The sequence below is a fragment of the Microtus oregoni genome, unplaced genomic scaffold (assembly GCF_018167655.1).
Source record: "Microtus oregoni isolate MIOR12 unplaced genomic scaffold, Mior012 000013F_ref0000133, whole genome shotgun sequence".
Taxonomy (NCBI): Eukaryota; Metazoa; Chordata; class Mammalia; order Rodentia; family Cricetidae; genus Microtus; species Microtus oregoni.
In genome coordinates, this window is record NW_024543072.1 from 9,574,003 (window position 1) to 9,591,881 (window position 17,879).

The window sequence follows — 17,879 nt, forward strand, 5'->3', positions numbered from 1 at the left end:
TGTACTGTATGTGGATCTATTCCTCAGTCTATTAACAGGCCCAGTTGCATGTAGCTCAGAGGAGCCAATCCAGTGCTGTATGCATGGCAGGCAAGAACTCTACAAACTGAGCTCCATCCCTGACCCACGTTGACCCTTTTCTGGCCGCCTATTTCCTTATGTATTCATCAGCTCTGGACACAGGGGTGGTGATGTTTGCTCTTCATCACCTGGCAGCTGTGAACAGAGCTATAAAAAAGCTGGAGTGCAGATGTCCTCAGGGTGGGATTGCTGGACTCTAAGGTACTTCAGGTTTTCATTGCTCACGGGAACTCCTTACTGCTTCCCACACCGGAGATTACTGTTGAACAGGGAGAAGGAGGGCTCACTTGAGGAAGCAGACAAAAGACTAAACATTCAGGAGGATGTTGGCTGTTTGAGAGACGTAAGCATGTGGCCTGTCAAAAGAAACCTAGGCTGGAGGGAAGATGGCTCATGAACTGTGCTTTCCCATGGTGGACCCTCATCTCCTGGGCCTCAGCTTCCTAGCCAGCCAGGCTGACCTACTGGGCTAACCTTGTGCCTTCCCAAACACAGCCTCGGCACTTGACTGCTGTGAATCGTATTTCTGAGCCCTCGAACCAGGAAAGAGCATGGAGAGTGTCTAGCAGTCTGCCAGCACAAGATGAAGGCTTCCAAGGAAAGTTCATCACCTCCCCTGTGGGCCTGTTTCCCTCTGCAGATTCTAAAGGGCATGGTCACTCTATCCTCCTTCATCTACATTCACATTTCTTTTGTTTTGGGCAAGTTGAATTTCCCAGGTGTTTATTGATCCTTTCTCTGTTTTCATGTGTGTGTGTGTGTGTGTGTGTGTGTGTGTGTGTGTGTGTGTGTTTGTCCCTTTATTGAACCTACTATATTTCTAAGGCTTCATGTTTTCCATTGTTATAAATTCTTCATATATTGTTTTCTAAGTGTGGCCCCTTCCTTGCTTTGCTTGCTATTTAAATAGCCTTAATCAAGGCTCCTGTGATTGGGACCCTGGCGATCCAGATCCCTTTAGAACCAGCAGGCAGGCGGGCCCTGGCAGTGCTGTCCCAGTGGCTGAACCTACAGGTCGTCACTGTACCTGTCTTGGTTTCACTGATGTTTACCTGTGTTCCAGTCACATCTGCAGCTAACTCAGCCCCAGTAAAGGCCTCCAGCTGTATTTTACTTGTCTATGCTTTCGTTGATGTTTTCTTCTCTTTATATACCTTCCTTTCTCATCCTAATTTCTGTCCATTTAATTCTAAGTATTCTGAACACCCTTTAAAATTGCTTTCTCTGGGCTGGAGAGACGGCTCAGTGGTTTAAAGTGTTGTCTGCTCTTCCAGAGGATTGAAGCTCCATTCCCAGGACACATGGCAGCTCCCAACTGTCTGAAACTCCTATTCCAAGGGATACAATGCCCTCTTCCAGCCGCTGCCAGCACTGCACATATGTGGTGCACATAGTTACATGTAGGCAAAACACCGATTCCATAAAATATTTTTTCCAAAAGCCATCTTGTCAGCAACGGTTTCGCAAACTTACTCTTCAATAAAGAACACACTGATATTATTTCTCTGGGACATGTGACTCGGTTTTCTATATCTCCCTCTTGCTAATCTGTATGTGTCTTATTCCCAGCCTGGGATCCCTGAAGGTGGAAGCATCACACTCAGTGCTTGCTCCCAGGACCCATCAGGCACCTTTGTATGTGGCACTCAATCAAGAATCATTCATTTTCCAGCCTCTGCTGTGCAGCCTCATGACCCTTGCCATCTGGGTGACATCATGCAATGAATACTGCTATATATATAGGCATCTTCCAGGTCAACCATCTAATGGTGAGTATTGCCAAGATGGTTGTATTAGTCAGGGTTCTGTGGACTACAGAACTTATAGAATGAGTCACTATATAGAAAGGGGCTTTGTTAGAATGACATACATGGTGCAGTCCAGCTAACCCAACAATGCTGGCTGTGAACAGAAAGTCCAAGAACCCAGTATTTGCTCAGTCCACCAGTCTGGATGTCTCAGCTGGTCTTCAGTATACTCAGGAACCCTGAAGAAGTAGGCTCTAATGCCAATGAAGGAATGGATTGCTAGTAAGGTGAGGGCAGGCAGGCAGAGTAAAAGCTTCCTTCATTCATGTCCTTATAGATCTGGATTAAAGGCATGGTTTTCCCGGCTCAAATGGAAGCTCAGTCAGTAGAGCATGGGACTCTTAATCCCAGGGTCGTGGGTTCGAGCCCCACGTTGGGCGCCAGGTGAAGGCATAAATCACAAACAATGCCACACCAGTTTGGAATTATGATTAATAGGGTGGTATTTATTTAAAGGGGAAAGAACTTACAGATAACCGTCCCAGACAATAGCCCTCTGCGCAATCAGGAAGGAGTCTAGTCGCTGGAAATGAAGCAGGAAGCGGAGAGCAAGAAAGGAAGTAGCCGCTTTTTTAAGGGGAGAGGCCACGCCCCAATGGGCTGGTATCTCAGCGGCTATAGGCTGGAGGAGCGGAAGGACCTCCCGCAACACCCTAGGTTAAAGGTATATTTTCTTACTTCAAATTAAGCAAACCCCCCTTCCAGGTGTGTATTCTATTTGGGGGTTTTAGTTCCTGATGCTGTCAAGGTGACAACCAAGAATAGCCATCACAGTGATCATTACTGTAGTCCTCAGGGTTCACAACCAGGTAAGACAGCTGGGGACCTTCCCCCATCCCCAACAGTCTGTACAGCACCTTTTAGTGCTATGAAAGACAGTCAGGAGGGAGGAAGCTCCTGGTGAGTGCCAGCTCAGTTTTCTAAGTCCTGTGTCCAAAGTGGTCTATCTTTAGCAATAGTTCTGTATCATAGGCTATATTGTTTCAGAGATCCTTGTCTTCATCAGAAACATTCTTCCTGCTGTGGACTGTGGTTAACACACAAAATAGTAATTGATAAAGAGGCAGAAAATACAGAATCGAAGACCTGGATATTAATCCATATACCTTTGAACACCTGATTTTTGACAAGCAAAAAAATATCAAATGGAAAAAAGAAAGCATATTTAACAAATGGTGCTGGCATAACTGGATTTCATATCTATCACCATGCACAAAACTCAAGTCCAAATGGATCAAAGACCTCAACATAAAGCCAGCCACGCTGAACCTGATAGAAAAGAAAGTGGAAAGTGCACTTGAACATGTTGGCACAAGGAGCCACTTCCTAACTATAACCCCAGTAGCACAGACACTGAGAGGAACAATTAATAAATGGGGCCTCCTGAAACTGAAAAGCTTCTGTAAAGCAAAGGACCTGGTCAACAAGACAAAACGACAGCCTACAGAATGGGAAAAGATCTTCACTAACCCCACATCAGACAAAGGTCTGATCTCCAAAATATACAAAGAACTCAAGAAATTGGTTATCAAAAGAACAAATAATCCAATAAAAATGGAGTACAGACCTAAACAGAGAACTCTCAACAGAGGAATCTAAAATGGCTGAAAAAAATAATGACACTTTGAATTTTTCAGGAAAATAGATGGAGCTAGAAAACACCAATTTGGGTGAGGTAACCCAGACCCAGAAAGACAATTATCACATGTACTCACTCATAAGTGGTTTTTAAACATAAAGCAAAGAAAACCAGCCTACAAATCACAATCCCACAATCCTAGGCAACAATGAAGACCCTAAGAGAAACATACATAGATCTAATCTACATGGGAAGTAGAAAAAAGACAAGATCTCCTGAGTAAATTGGGAGCATGGGGACCATGGGAGAGGGCTGAAGGGGAGGAGAGAGGCAGGGAGGGGAGCAGAGAAAAATGTAGAGCTCAATAAAAATCAATATTTTTTTTTTAAAAAAAGCAGAAAATAAGTGTCAGTGGAGTGCCAAGTCAAAATGCACCCCTGAAGACTGAGAAAATACCAAGGGAGAGGGGAAGGAGAAACTGTAAGAGCCAGAAGGGCTGGAGCGAAGTGGCATCTTGTGGACCCCACAGGACTGCTGTCCTCACGGACCACAGCAGCTGTGAGTGCTGGCACAGACCTACTGAAGATCCAGTCAGTCAGCATTTTATCCCGGAGGTGGGAAGGGCTCCCACACTCCCACCTCTTAACAGCTGAGCTATTGACACACAGTTTCTGGGAAAGGAGAGTCAGGATAAGGAGAGTCAGTTTCCTTTAAGGGTGTAGCCCCTGTAGGTAAACCGTACTCTAGTGGATGGCCCCATACTCCTGAGCACATGGGAAGTGGCACTTAAACTCAGGTGGGTTGTTTTTTAAGTGGTTTTGGAGACAAGGTCTCACTATGTAGCCCTGGTTGGTCTAGAATCCACAGAGTCATCTTCCCTGCCCCATGAGTGCTGGGATTGAAATCTTGCACATCACATTCAGATAAAAAAAAAAAACAACAACAACAACAACAGAGGTTTTGAAGCTGGGAGGAGTTGGGGAGAGTAGAAAGGATGATTATGGTAAAATACATTGTTAGAAATTCTCTAAGAATTATTTAAAATTTTATTATTTTTAAAAGGAAAAGAGATTCTGATGAGGATATAAAGAACTCTTATATTCAGATGGGAATTTAAATTAATGTAGTTACTCTGGAAACCAGAAGGTGGTTCTTCCAAATAAATAGATAGACCATGTAATATGGTATACCATTCTTAGATATTTACTCAAAGGATTCTGTCAACCTATCCTAGAATTTCACGCCCATGGAACCAACCTAAGCGTCCATCAGCAGAGGAATGGGTACAGAAAACGTGGCATACACACAATGGAATTTACTTCAGTTGTAAAGAAGAATGAAATTATGCCCTCTACAAGAAGATGATTCCCCGCATTAAGTGAATTAATTCAGTGCCTAAAAAATATTAGTATCTCTTCTATCTGTAAATTATAGATTCCATATAAATACATAAAGTGATTGTATATATATAAAATACCACTTATATATAACACATGCAGACATATAATGGAAATAGGTGCAAAATTTCCTAGTGTAATGAAGGGAACTAACAGAAGGAAGCACATAAAAGGACAGAGGCGCATGGAGAAAAATATACCCAAAGACACTTTAAACTTGTATAAAGGGTGAGGAAATTAGTTCAGTGGAGGGGCACTTGCCTAGCAAACACATATACAATGCCCTGGGTCTGGTCCCCAGCACCTGGGGGTGGAGAGGAAACAAATGAAAAAAAAAAAAAAAGAAACTAGCTCCTCAATGAAAGTGTTCTTATAACACCGGATACTATGTACATTGGAATGACAAAATAAAACAGGTAATAAAAGCAAACACAACCATAATAAAAAATAATAAAAGTGAAAAGGGCAGGTCTCTCATCCGCCAGGTATGCCACTGGCCTGGAGGTTTTAGGGGGTACAGAGCTTGCTCCACTCCATCTTGCTTTTCCTTCAGTGAAGATTTGAGCTGCTGTCTTCTAATGAGAGCAGAACCTTTGTGATATTTTCCCCTCCAGTGCTTATCTCTGTGCTGCTCTTACCCCAGTAGGGAGGGTGTGGCCTGAGGAGGGTAAGGCCTGTGGGTGTGGCCTGCAGAGGGTGTGGCTTGCGGGTTTGGCAGTGGTTGTGATTGCTCTACTTGGCCTTTCTGTTCTAGGTACTAGAGGGTGTGAACACATCACCAGTTCCAGTATCCACATCCTCAGTTCAAGACACTACAGTCTTGTCTTCGAGCTCAGGGGTCTGTACTGGTGTTGTGTCTGCTCCAGATGGGTATTGGTACTACGTTTGATGGTGTGGGGATGCTCTAAGATTTCTTGGCTTCTCAAGGCCCCACAGGAGGTAAAACTATTTTTTCCTACTGCCATCTGAAATCCCACTGATGCGGGATGTCCTTCTGTCTATGTATTGCTTTTATGGGCTGATGAATAAAACTGTTTCAGCCAGTGACTTAGCAGAGCAAAGCCAGGCAGGAAATCTGAACAGAGATAGAGAGAGAGAGAGAGAGAGAGAGAGAGAGAGAGAGAGAGAGAGAGCAGGTGGAGTCAGAGAGACGCCATGTCGCTGCCAAAGGAAAAGGACTCTGTCATAACCTTACTGGTATGCCACAGCCTCGTGGTGATACACAGATTAATAGAAATGGGTTAGTTTAAGATGTAAGAGCCAGCTAAGAATATGCCTAAGCTATTGGCCAAACAGTGTCATAATTAATATAGTTTTGTTTGGTTATTTGGATCTGGGCAGCTGGAAAATGAATGAGCAGTCTCTACTTATATCCTGCTGCTTGGGCTTTCTTCTAAACCCACCCCAGGGCAATATGCTGTCAGGGACCAACATAGCTAACTCACAATAGTCCCATATCAGGCTGGATGTGGTGTTATGTGCCTTTAATTCCAGCACTTGGAAGGCTGAGGCAGGCAGGTCTCTGTGAATTTGAAGCCATCCTGGTCTTTATTTCAAGTTCCAGGCTAGTCAGGGCTACATAGAAATCTTGTCTCAAAAAACCAAACCAAAAATAAACAATATCCCATATCTAGTTCCCCCCGACACACACTTGGCCTCTTGCATCATTATCTAGTCTGGGTAAGCTTTAGAAGGTTTCGTGTGTCTTTTAGGGCTAGAAAGAGGATTAGCTGACACTGGCTGTTCTTCCAGAGGCCTGAGTTCAATTCCCAGCACCCACATGGCAGCTCACAAATCTCTGTAACTCAGCTCCAGGAGATCCAACACCATCACACGCACAGACATGCATGCAGGGAAACCACCAATTAACTTAAAATAAAAGCAAATAATTAAACAAAGAAAAGAAAGAAGTGGATTAGCGGATGACCTTAAAGCCTTTCTTTCCTAGAGCACTGGGTTCTCTCTGAATTATTGCAGGAAGCATCCTTCCTGAACCCAGAAACTGAGTAATAAAGTAATAAAGAACGGGTGTGTGTGTGTAGATCTGTCTGTAATACTTATATATGTCATGGAGTCCAGAGTTAATTTGGAGGAAATAAACAGAGTGTGTTTACCTACCTTAAATATTAGCTATCTAAAACATTATTGTTATCTACTTAAATATTGACATAAGCTATCATTATCACTTCTCCTTTGTGTACAGTACAAATTAAATATTTATTATATATTTATAAGCTCTCATAATTCCTTCTGGTTTTTAAAACAAATCAGATTAGAAAATATCTTTATTGACATTTTTAGTCTATTTTTTTTCTTTGAGTACAGCAAGGATACAAGGGGAAGAATACGAAGACAAAGTAAAGCTAGCTGGGAAAAGCAAGAGGTGGCTAAATTCTGGAATGGAATGAGCCTTGAGAAGAATGGTGTTGCCTGGGCCCAGAGGAGAAAGAAAGAAACATTCCTAATGGGTGGGACATGGACCTGTGCTGGCTAACTGATGTAGAGTTAACTGGAGAGAGAAGGGAGATGTTGTTATGGTTTTGGTCCCTTTAAGAGACAAGCCACGTCCACTCCCTCCCCCATCCGCTGAGGCAGGCTGATCTTCAGCTTCCAGCCTGAGCTCGCTCTCTTTTCCATCTGCCTCTCTCCCCACTTCTCCGCTTCCCCCTTCTCTGTCTCTTTCTCCTCCTCCTCTTTCTTTCTCTCTCTCCCTCTCTCTCTGTCCTCCCTTCACCCTTCCTCTTCCATAACCCCTGAATAAACATTCAACCTCACCCTGCATGTCGTGTCTATGCATGTTTCTGTCTTCTGCCCGCCTGCCATGTGTCTCCCTGCCTGGGACCAGCCATTGTTCAGGGACCAGCAGCCATCTCTGCCTGGGGCCCACTGCCTGCTGCCACATGGCCCACCACCACTGCTCTGGGACCAGCAGCTGTCTCTGCCTGGGACTGGCTGCTCCCAGGGCCCGCTGTCTGCCACCACATGGCCCAACACCACTGCTCAGGCCACCACTCTGGGACCGGCAGCCATTTCTGCCTGGGACTGGCTGCTCCCAGAGCCCGCTGCCTGCCACCACTTAGTACTATATAACATACTATAGTTTAATTCTCACCCTATTTTCTCATTCTCCTTTCCAAAATATGTCTGGAAAATATATTTTATTTTTTTATTTTTGTTTTTTAGAGACAGGGTTTCTCTGTGGTTTTGGAGCCTGTCCTGGAACTAGCTCTTGTAGACCAGGCTGGTCTCGAACTCACAGAGATCTGCCTGCCTCTGCCTCCCGAGTGCTGGGATTAAAGGCGTGCACCACCACCGCCTGGCTAACCATGAATTTTTAAAAAGCAACTTAAAGAGCAGAGCCAAATTAAACTTTCATTTAAACAGTAATTAGGCAATCAAGAGAAGAGAACGTCTCCCAAACAATGGATTACTAATATCTTTGAAATTTAAACAGCAATTGACTTAATGCCCTGATCCCAATTGTTCTTAAAAGAAGCTGAGCTTGTTTTAAATCCTTCTTTCTCCCATGAAGGGACCTTTAATATTGAGTTATTCCCACTCTGAGGGAAAAACAATAACAACAAAATTTTAACCAATGTTAAGTGAATACAAGAGAATTCTAAGCTCTGGGCTTGTTGTGCTCTCTCAGGCTGCGGCAATGAGGCCCACCTCTTGTTTTCACAGCAGTTCTGTGCTGACCTCAGAAAGAGCCGACAGGCAGCCTGCAGCCAGAGAGACAGAGCTCTGATTTTTTTTTTCATTTCTAAAATTTTATTTATTTTTATTTTATGTATGCGGATGCTTTGCTTCATTGATGTCTGGGCACACATAAATGTGTACAGTAACCACAGAAGCCAGAAAAGGGCATCGGCTCCCCCTCCCCCCTGCAAAGCTGGAGTTTTAGGTAGTTGTGAGCCAGTCCAGTGTGGATGTTAGAAATCAAACCCAGGTCTTCTTAAAGCAGAGCTCTGATTTTTAACTATGTTTAATTTCTTATATTGGAAAGATCCGTTTTTCCCTCCTCTATTTCTACTGAGAAAAGGTTTTTTTCTTTCCTTTTTTTTTTTAATGGGGCCTTTTAATTTTTAGGCCTTGAATCAATATTCTCCCCCACACACACTTTTTCCCCCAGGAAAATCCTTTTTTTCTTGGTTAAATATTTTTCCCTTTTCTATTGGGAAATTTCCTTTTATTTCCTTTCTTCTTCTCTATTGAGTTACTGCCTTTTCTTTTGAGAAGCATTTTAGCAACTGTACATTTTGTTGCTCCTGAGATGGGGCGTTTAAATTCCCCATGACCCTGCCGATCCTGGAGTCCCAGTTCTCAAAGTAGCCTGCTTCTCTGTCCTTCTTTTTTTTTTTTTAAATATTTATTTATTTATTATACAATATTCTGTCTGTGTGTATGCCTGCAGGCCAGAAGAGGGCACCAGGCCTCATTACAGATGGTTGTGAGCCACATGCTGGGAATTGAACTCAGGCAGGACCTTTGGAAGATCAGGCAATGCTCTTAACCACTGAGCCATCTCTCCAGCCCCTTCTTAGTCCTTCAGCGGATCCTTTGCCCTTCTTCAAGCCACGCATTGGGCACCAAAAGGTCACAGCTGGCATGGCACGGGTGTGTTGGTTCACACGGGTCTCAGAGACACTTGAGAATGGACTTAGCCTCTGCAGCCTCGGTGGACTGAATGAAGTACTTTCCTTCTGCCCTGCCAGGGCAGTTTTTATTTTTTTCCCGTATTTACGCTTTAGTCTGTTGATTTCCATATGCTCAATACAACCTGAATGAAGCTTCCAAAAATACGATGCCAAGTGCAAATACCTGATTCAGGAGGTACCACTGTTTTCCAGGTTGCCCCATAGCCAAGGTTTGCATAGGCTTTGTATCCATGGGAACCCAACCCTCAGAGGAGATCACAGAGGGTGACAAAAGCTATCTGTAACACAGAGGAGGGATTAGGGCTAGGTGCTAACTCTGGAGCTAGGCCAGGTGTGGCTGCTGGTTGCTAACTCTGGCACAGGGCCAGCGGGAAACTGCTACAATGTATGTGGTAGACAGAGCTCATTGTGAGGTCCAGATTGGCACTGAGTTGGAATCTTGCTGCCCCGGGTTCCTTCAGAACTTGCAGAACTGTACCCCTTACCTGATAGTTTCCTCACTCTGTCAATGGGAAAACGAAAGGCAGACTGAAGGCTGTAGTATGAATGATAAAAACCCAGAGACAGATATTGGTGTTCAAGCTGAAGATCAGAAAAGCAAAGCGGCCAGCCACTAGCTCTTACCTCTACCTAGGACTGAAATGGGCAGTCCTGCCCCCACAAATCCTCAGACTGAGCCTGAGACCCATCTCCTCCCGTTTTATATTCCTTTCTAGTGCTGGGATTAAAGGCATGCACCACCACCCAGTCTCTATGGCAAACTAGTGTGCCACCACTGCCTCGCCTGTATGGCTGACTAGTGTGGCTAGCTTTTCACTCTGATCTTCATGCAAGCTTTATTTATTAAAACACAAATAAGGTGTTTGGCACTCTGCTATGATTCTCTTAACATGAAATGTGTTCCTTGGGCCAGGTATTATGGCACAGACCTTAAATTCCAAAGATCCAATGGCAGAGGCAGGTGGATCGCACCGATTTTCAGGCTAGTCTAACATTCATAGAGAATTCCAGACCAACCAGGGCTGTATAGTGAGACGTTGTCTCAAAAACAAATAAAATATGGTCCTCACAGAGCTAAGAATAATTGAAGACAGGACTTAAAGTAATTCCAGTATTTAACAGCATGCTTGATTTCTGGTAAGGATGGGCTTTCTTTTGCAAGTTCTCAGTCTTCAGGATCACAGACTTTTAAAACAGAATCAAAAGGAAACTCAAGGTCTGTAAGAATCTGAGAGGAAAACAAGAGAGCAGGCCAGCTGTGAATCCGAGCACCTCCAGGAGCAGGGAGCTGGGTGAGAGGGAGTTGCGTTTTTGAGTTAGAGATGAGTGTCTGTGAACAGCTGTGCGGACTGATAGGGCCATTCAAAGAGCCAGGACGAGAAGGTTTAGGATTTGGGCCTGCGTTATGCTTAGTCTTGTCGAGATTTGTAATCACCATTGAAAACAAACTTCTGGGCATATCTCTGATGTAGTTTCTAGATTAGGTTAGTTAAGACAAGATCCACCCCAAATGTGGGTGGCACCTTTTTATGGGCTGGGATCCTGGACTGTATAAGAAGGAGAAAATGACCTGAGCATCTGCATTCCTGGGTTTCTTCTTCCTGGTGATGACTGGATGCTTCACGCTCCTCTCACCCTGCCTTCTGCACCAAGATGAGCTTATGCCCTTAAGCTGGGAGCCAAAGAAAACCCTCCCTTCTTTAAGCTGCTGCGGTTGTGTATTTTATCTCAACAAGCAAAGTAAGAATACAGTTAGTGTCTGGAAAGGGCAACAGAACCAGAGAAAGAAAAAGTTGGGCGTTCTCGGTAAAAGAGGGTGGATTTAGCAGCAAGGATCCTCAAGCAACTGCATTGATGGTTCTTCCCCCAGCTCTAGCCATTTCCACTTTCAGGAATGTTTTTCTCCTTAACACACAACCTCTATTTCTGCCAATGGCCATGGGGGCCTGCTCCGATTCTTTGTTCTAGGACCTGAGAATCTGTAAGTTCTATGGCTGCCATTTAGAGGCTGTGCACAACCTGACTAGAGGCCCCTACCTCCCTTTGTCTTAAAACCTTTATTTAGAAAATTTGAAGTTGCAAATGCCCAATACATCTAGTGCCCAAGGTTGTCTTTCTTTCCTTTGAACTGTAATCATCAGGAAGAAGGCCACTGTGTCCAGTCTATGTTGGAGTAGGAACTCTCACAGTGTGGGGTATCAATAGCAAACACAGATGGCCCAGACACAGTGATCAAACTTCCCCAGCTAAGGCTCTTCCTTCTTTTAACCTCTGCACATGAGATGATTTAGATCAGAAGGGGACAGACTTTCTCCAGCAGGTCAGACAGTCATTGACTTTGTAGGCTGTGTTCAACTGCGCCGTGGCAGTGTCCAAACAGGCACCCGTCTTTTTAGAAGCACAGTACAGTCTTTGGCTATAAAAAAGAATGGAGTCCTGTTATTTGCTGCTAAATGGATGGAACCAGTGATTCTATGTTAGGCTGAAGGAGAGAAACGCAGAAAGGCAAGAGCTATATTTTCTCTTCTCGCTCATATACGGAAACTAAAAAATGTTGGCTAGATGACCGAAGAGTGAATAGTGGAAGTGGGAAAGGCGAGATGGGGAGGACGGAAGGGGGGCAATTGGATTTGATTATGTACATTGCATGCATGTATGGAAACGTACCCCTGATGTCCATTAATATGTACAATTAATTTATGCTGTCTTGTTTAAAAGGCTGTCTGATTTTTTTTATCTGATAGAACTGAGCTGTTTTTCCTGAAATTTCCCTCTCCTCCCTGCATTTATTTAAATAAAATAGCTTGGTACTTTTACAAACTGTATGACGCACTTAAGTGGTAGTACGTTTTGGAATTGGGAAGTCATTTCAGTTTGTTTTTCTTTTTCAAGCTTATATTGTCTGTTCTAGGCAATCTGATGCCAGTGTGAATTTTGGCAGATCCTTCAAACAGTCCACTGCACTGATTTACTTATTAATTAGAAATGACATAAAATTTTCCAGATACATTTGGGTGGACATGGGAGCCTTTGAATCTCTGAGCACTGGATTATTTAAATCAGGAGGTCAGAAGCATTCAGCAAAGCCAGATAGCCACTATTTTTGGTTTTGTGGACCATATCCAACCCTGTCCTTGTAGTGAAAAGGGAGGTATTGACATACATGTGAAGTAACGTGGCAGAGGCTTAGTTTATTTTTAAAAAATCATCATAATTTCATAAGATATCAGAAATTAAAGAATGCTGTTTTAGGTCGCGTGTCTGCTGCATGGCCTCTGAATCCCCTGCAACAGTAAAGTGTTTGGTTCAGGCTCGTGAATGGTAGCCTGTCATGTAAAAGCTCCTGCACTTCTTTAGTTAAATGCACCCTTAGTATTTTTGTTCTTCTGGAGGCTGTTGTGAACAGGTTTGCTTCTTCAACGTTGTTTTCAGATTGTTCGTTGCTCGCATGTAGAAAGGCAGCTGAATTTTTGGCCCAGGAGATGACTCTGCGGGTAAAATGCTTCCTGAGCAGGCATGAGAGCCTGACATGGCTCTCTAACACCCACATGGCATAGTTCACATGGCAGTGTGCCCCTGCTGGAAGGTGGACCCAGCAAGATCCTGGAGACTGGATGGCCAGCCAGTGTAGCCAATCAGTGAGCTCCATTTCAGCGAGAGAGCCTCTCATTATTTAGGCCTACTTAGATTTTCTCCTTCTTGGGTCAGTTTGTGTCTGAGCGGTCATTACACAGTGTATAGACTTTAAAAATAAATTAAATTTTAATTAAAATAAATTAAAAGGTCTTTATTCCATCCGGCTGGGACCACACCTAAGTGTTTAGGGGAGCTAAGTGTGGCCCTGAATGTCCAGATAATGGGGTGTCTAAGGGCAGAGATCTTGCTGGAGCGTCTCGCTCAGCAGCTGCAGAGGGCTTCACAGAGTGAACAGTGTAAAGAAAGCAGTGTTAACAGAAGCTGAGAGGAGCAGCTAGCCAGCCCGAGGAGGGTTCTGCACAAACAGGCAGCAAAGATGAATGGTTAGCTGGGTGAGATTTCCCCACAAACAAGTAATTCTAACAAGGGCTCTAAGTTAGGTAGGACATCCTGACCTGTGGTTCCTAGAAGAGAATTGGGTAATTTTCCATGGAATTTTCCATCATGGAGATCAGATTCTAGTTAAACCTGAAATGGCCTCGGCAAGAATACGAGACGGAGGGCCCACTGCGTGCCTTGCCCTGTCACATTGTGAGCAATGCTGATTTTATCTTGATAATTTTATAGCACGCATGCATACCAAATCAGATATTAAAACATCTAGCCTTAACATTATAAAACAATGTCTTGTGGGACAGTGGTGGCACATGTCTTTAATCCCAGCACTCTGGAGGCAGAGGGAGGTAGGTCTATTTGAGTTCGAGGCCAGCCTGGTCTACAGAATGAGTTCTAGAATAGCTAGGGCTAAACAGTGAAACCCTGCCTAGGAAATGGGACAATGACTGTATTACCAGCTTAAGTGACAGGTTCCTTTCCAAACCTTGAAACAGCCCAGCTCAGTACTGACAAAATCCATGTACATTTCATATGGAAATCTAGCAGAAATCTTTCTCCACATGTCAGCCCTTTGGTGCCTTCCTGTGTTTAAATCCTTTCACAGTGCAGCCTCAGTAGAAGAGAGGAAGAAGATCCGCATCTCCTGGAGCTTGATTAATGAAAGGACAAGATGCAGGATGAAGCTTATGACATAAACCTAAGGTGAATCTTTCCCTACTTCCCCAGTGCTTTGCAGAACAACTCTAGTTGAAAATAATGCAACAGAGAGATTCATCTTTGTGGCCATTTCCCAAAGTAGCCAAACTATTGCAAGAATGCACCTATTCAAGCTGTGGTATGGTGGCGCACACCTTTAATCCCAGCACTCTAGAGGCAGAGGCAGGCAGTTTTCTGTAGTTTGAGGTCAGCCTGGTCTACAGAGCTAGTTCCAGGACAGCCAGGGCAACCCAGAGCGACCCTGTCATAAACAACAACAAAAGAATACACCTTTTTCTTTTTTTCTTTGTAGCGTCATAACCGTCATTGGCCCAATTTGTTAGGACATGCTCCAAAGACCTTTGGTCAGAAATGGAGCTGTGCCGTGCATTCCACAGACAGAGCTTGGAAGTAGACCAGCAGATCCACATAACAATTCCTTTAAACCACAGGCCAAGAGGCTGCGAACCAGGAAGTGGGGAGCAGAACAAACAAATGAAACCCTGAACAGAACACTAAGTGCTATTAAGCTAGAGAACAAACTCTGTAACCTAAGAATAAAATCTATTCCATTCGTAGCTGCAAACGATAGGTAAGTGTTAGGATCTGGGAAAAGGGAAGTCGAGTTTCCCAGTCCCTCACTCCAGTCCAGGCACAGAGCAGGAATCCTTGATCACACAGTGACTGAAGAGAACCCCCCATGCTGTTCCAGTGTAGTCATTAAACTATGTGACCAGAACACTGAAGCTCATGCTGCATGTCATGTCATGTCATGTCAGCACAAACGCCAGCATGCAGAAACAGAATAGAATCCTTGTCAAATCCAGTTTTAGATTTATTTACTTTTTTATGTGTATGAGTATTTGTCTACATGTTGTGTTCATACACCTGTGCATGCCTGGTGCCTCTGAAGATCAGAAGAGGGCATCCGATTGCCTGGAACTGGAGTTATGCATGATTGTGAGCCACCATGTGGGTGCTAGGAACTCAACACAGCCTGATCTACATAGTAAGCACCATAACAGCCAAGGCTACATAGTGAGTCCTGTCTCAAAAACAAACAAACAAACAAATGGAAAAGGGGTGGGAGGAAGGAAAAAGAGGGAGGGAGGGAGGGAGGGAGGGAGGGAGGGAGGGAGGGAAGGACAGAGGGAGGAAGGAGAGACAGAGGGAGGGAGTAAACTGGCTGAGCAAAAACTAGGCAGCAAGCCTGTTAGCAGTGCTCCCCATGGCCAGTTCCTGCCTCCAAGTTCCTGATTGAAGTGCTTGCCCTGACTCCCCTCAATGACCTGGAATTCTAAGATAAACAAACCCTTTCCTTCCACAAGTTGCTTTTTGGTTATGGCATTTGTCTCAGCAAAAGAAAACAAACTGGAACTAAAGATTTACTTAAATTATCTGCAAATACTATGTCGTTGTATATAGATGACTTGAAAATCCATGGATTTTGGTTTTCATAGGGAGCATGGAGCCAATTTCCCAAGAATACAACGGACAGCTCTGTTCCTTGTAATGAGATCAACCACCTATGAAAAGCCACTGCTGGCTGCCACTTATTCTCTTCTCCAAACCCAGTTACAGCCTCACAATGGGAAGTGTGAGGCCAGTGACAGATGGCCTCATATTTGTGTGGAGACAGAGGCCACATCAGAGACAGAAGTGAGGAGGCTACTGCTAGCCCTCCCCACTGTCTTTTAGAAGAGGCTTTGGCCATCCAACTCCTGGGAGGGCAAATGTTGCCAGCTCCTGTGGCTTGATGGTATCAGTCATGATAAAATAAGATGATGAAGAAATATGGGACATAGCATGTCCCAACCATCCATAACTCCAGCTCCAGAGCATGTATGAGAGTTAGCTTTCCCTCCTGATGTCAAAATGCCTGAGATAATTGGCATATAAGAATAAAGGGCTTGAGAGACACTCTGGGCGGGACTGTAAGGTGGCGGAGCGACAGGCACTGTAGGTGTTCAGGCTACCAACTGACTTCAGGTCCAGTCCTTGCAGCAGGGGTGACCACTGAGTGAAGAACATGTTGTGTAGTTGCCTAAGACGCCAAATATCAAAATCTTCAGTGGGAGTTCCACCAGAACTTATCCCAGAAAATTGGTGACCGCCTGGGCCTGGAGCTAGGCAAGGTGGTGATTAAGAAATTCGGCAGACCTGTGTGGAAATTGGAGAAAGTGTATGTGGAGAGGATGTCTACATTATTCGGAGTGGGTGTGGTGAGATTAATGCCAATCTAATGGAGCTTTTGATTATGATTAACGCTTGCAAGATTGCTTCAGCCAGCCGGGTTACGCCAGTCATCCCAAGTTTCCTTATGTCCGCCAAGATAAGAAAGATAAGAGCCACTGGGCGGTGGTGGCGCATGCCTTTAATCCCAGCACTAGGGAGGCAGAGGCAGGCGGATCTCTGGGAGTTCGAGGCCAGCATGGTCTACAAGAGCTAGTTCCGGGACAGGCACCAAAGCTACAGAGAAACCCTGTCTCAAAAAAAAAAAAAAAAAGAAAGAAAGATAAGAGCCGGCTCCCATCTCAGCTGAGCTTGTTGCAAATCCTCTGTCGCAGGAGCAGATCATATTATCATCATGGATCTACATGCATCTCAGATTCAGGGCTTTTCTGATAGACCAGTGGACAATTTATATGCAGAGCCAGCTGTCCTCAAGTGGATAAGGGAGAATATACCTGGGTGGAGAAACTGTACTACTGTCTCACCTGATGCTGGTGGAGCCAAGTGAGCGACCTCCATGCAGACCAATTGGATGTGGATTTTGCCTTGCTTCACAAGGAACGGAAGAAGGCCAATGTAGTGGACCCCAAGGTGCTAGCAGGAGGTGTGAAGGATCGGGTGGTACAATCTGTCATGCTGCTGACAAACTTCTCTCAGCTGGAGCTACCAGAGTTTATGCCATCTTGACTCACGCAATCTTTTTTGGCCCAGCCATTTCTCGCATCAACAAATGCATACTTTGAAGCAGCCGTAGTCTTCCTCGGGAGGATAAGATGAAATACTGCTCCAAAATACAGGTGACTGACATCTCCATGATCCTTACAGAAGCCATCAGGGGAACCCACAATGGAGAGTCTGTCTCCTACCTATTCAGCCATATTCCCTTATAAAAGAATAACTTCGGAGCTCCCTCCGCAGTCCTGTCCAGACACCGAAGAAGGAAGATGCGACCTGCCCTGCTGAAAAAGGTACCGAGTCATATGGCTAACATATACTAGAATAATGGGCTGATATAAGTTATAAGAGTTAATAAGAAGCCTGAGCTAATGGGGCAATCAGTTTATAAAATATAGACCTCTGTGTGATTTCTTTGGTGCTTAACAACTGTGGGACCTGGTGGGAGGACAGAAACCAGTTACTGGATATCCACCACTGCTGATGTAATAAGTCAATCAAACTGAGTTAATAAATCCAGGTTTAATGGAAAGAGCAAAGAACTACTCAATGACCCTCAGGAGGGCAGAAGAGGAATCACGTGACAAATGGTCTTAAGTAGCTTATAGGTGTCTTGAGCAGCTCTGGGGAGGGGTTAACTCTTGGCTGGCTTTCTGAGCGGAGAGGCCACTGTTTGGAGGACTTTCTGAGGGACAGGGTCTGGGGAGAGAGAGAAGTGGGC

The 17,879-nt window shown here is 44.5% G+C and overlaps 1 pseudogene; it reads left to right on the plus strand.

Annotated features, from left to right (window-relative positions):
* The first annotated feature begins 6,020 nt into the window (after positions 1 to 6,020).
* On the plus strand, positions 6,021 to 17,388 carry LOC121455367 (annotated as a pseudogene).
* The last annotated feature ends 491 nt before the right edge of the window (positions 17,389 to 17,879 follow it).